The sequence below is a fragment of the Chiloscyllium punctatum genome, unplaced genomic scaffold (genome assembly GCF_047496795.1).
Source record: "Chiloscyllium punctatum isolate Juve2018m unplaced genomic scaffold, sChiPun1.3 scaffold_1123, whole genome shotgun sequence".
NCBI lineage: Eukaryota > Metazoa > Chordata > Chondrichthyes > Orectolobiformes > Hemiscylliidae > Chiloscyllium > Chiloscyllium punctatum.
In genome coordinates, this window is record NW_027310857.1 from 40,905 (window position 1) to 42,827 (window position 1,923).

At 65.9% G+C, this 1,923-nt stretch overlaps 1 non-coding gene across 1 annotated transcript; it reads left to right on the top strand.

The window, feature by feature from the left end:
- Positions 1-924: 924 nt before the first annotated feature.
- On the top strand, positions 925-1,078 carry LOC140474670 (5.8S ribosomal RNA). Its single transcript, XR_011959311.1, has one exon. It is a non-coding gene; the product is annotated as a 5.8S ribosomal RNA (ribosomal RNA).
- Positions 1,079-1,923: the final 845 nt, after the last annotated feature.

A 1,923-nucleotide genomic window follows, 5' to 3' on the forward strand; every position in this document is an offset into this window, starting at 1 on the left:
GGTCTGTGATCGACGAGGGGAGCCACACCAGGTCCGGCCCTGCTGCTTGGCGGCACCGCGTCGTCGGGAGCTCGCGACAGACGGAGGGTTTCGGTGTACTCTCCAGCCACGGGAAACGAAGCCGGTGATGCAGGCGCCGGTCTTTCGCTCCCAAATCGGCTGGGTTTACATCGTTGCTATCTAGTCACGCTCCCTTCAAACCCGACGGGGTACCTATTCCCCTCACCCGTCTGTGCGTATACAGCCTCTTTGCACTTGCGGGATGGGGGTGGTGGTTTAAAGACTCTCGAGTTGCCGCCCGTCGGTCTCCGAGCTCCGTGCAGTAGTGATCCCCAGCGAACTGCCAGCAGGGCGAACGAGCGATCCCGCTCTCGGTCGGGGCGCCTGGCGTCGATCGGTGGTCGGTGGCTTGCGGGCAAGCTGCGCTGTGAGTGTGGGAACGAGTATGACGAGCCGTTGCCGCGACTCCCAGTCCACCTCGGCGGTGGCTGGGCCGGGCGGGCGTCTGCTCGGGCGAGTGCCGCCCCCGCCTCCTCGCAGGAAGTCCGCTCGCCGACACGCCGCCACGTGCACGCGTCAGTGACGCTGCCGAACCGATGGCCGGTGCCCGTTCCCGCCTCTGCTTTTCCTAGGGCAAAGCTGCTGCACGCCTCGTGATACTAGGCGGGCGACATGGTGGCGGTGATCCTGCCTCCGTCGCTGCGGTGCGTTGGGGCACGCATCGCCTCTTGGGCGCCCTGTCCTCCTCCCCCCAATAGACGTATGTTTCTGCGGGCCGCACCAGGATGGTGCTCCCCATCGCTTCACGCCACCCTGCTCCGCCCGCACGCCGGCGTGCAGGTGGCTGTAGCTCAAGGTGGGGAGCGTATGTGCGGTCCGGGTCGCTTTCCTCTGGCGAGGGAGAGACCTAAAACAAACTCAGACAACTCTTGACGGTGGATCACTCGGCTCGTGCGTCGATGACGAACGCAGCTAGCTGCGAGAATTAATGTGAATTGCAGGACACATTGATCATCGACACTTTGAACGCACTTTGCGGCCCCGGGTTCTTCCCGGGGCCACGCCTGTCTGAGGGTCGTTTGGCAATCAATCGCACTCGCCTTGGCTGGCGAGAGCGCGGCTGGGGTGTCGCAGAGGACCCGTCCTCTTTGTCCCCCTAAGTTCAGACTCCGGAGCCCTCCGGCGTCGGAGCGCTTGGCCTTTCCCCCCCACCCTGCACATTCCGTTCGTCAGGCTCGACGCCATCCCCCCCGCCGGGGAGCGCGGCCTGGCGTCCGTCTGTGTCGTGGCAGTGGGGCCAGCACGGCTGTCACCGGTCCCAGAATGGCTGTCGGTGGTTCACACTGTGTGTGTGTGCCAACCCTCCTGGTCTCTGGGACACGGAGCTGCCACGAAGTGTTGAGCCTCCAGTGGGGGGTCTGCCTAAGCTCTGCACGTCCGCATTGGGTCCGTCTCTCGGTTGGCTGGCAGTGGAAAGAGTGAAGGGAGCCGCGGAGGTCCGGTGCTGGTGCGCCGCCGGCCTGACCGTGGAGCTCGCCGGTTTGACACGCTGACCCGACTCGATGGTTGATCGATTGAGAGTGCTGGGAGCTGCAGGCCGCCCGCTGCTGCAGCCGCCCGTCTCGTGGTTCGTCCTCGGCCTTAAGTGGCCGGCGGGGCGTCTGATCCTGTCTCCCCTGCTGGCGCCGAGTGCCTGGCCGAGGGAGGAGGTTTTCGTCGAACGCTGTGACTTGGACGGTCGCACGCGCGTGGATCGCTGGCTCTTGGCTCTCCCGTTCAGTCCGCACGTTTTCCGCTCCGTCCTGCCACCGGTCTCGGGAGGTACGGAGGGGTTGGCGGGCGTGGTGTGTGCTCCGTCACCGTGCAGGCACACCTACCACGCCGTCGGCCGACCCCCGCACGGTCCTCCTGGCCATCGGGAGG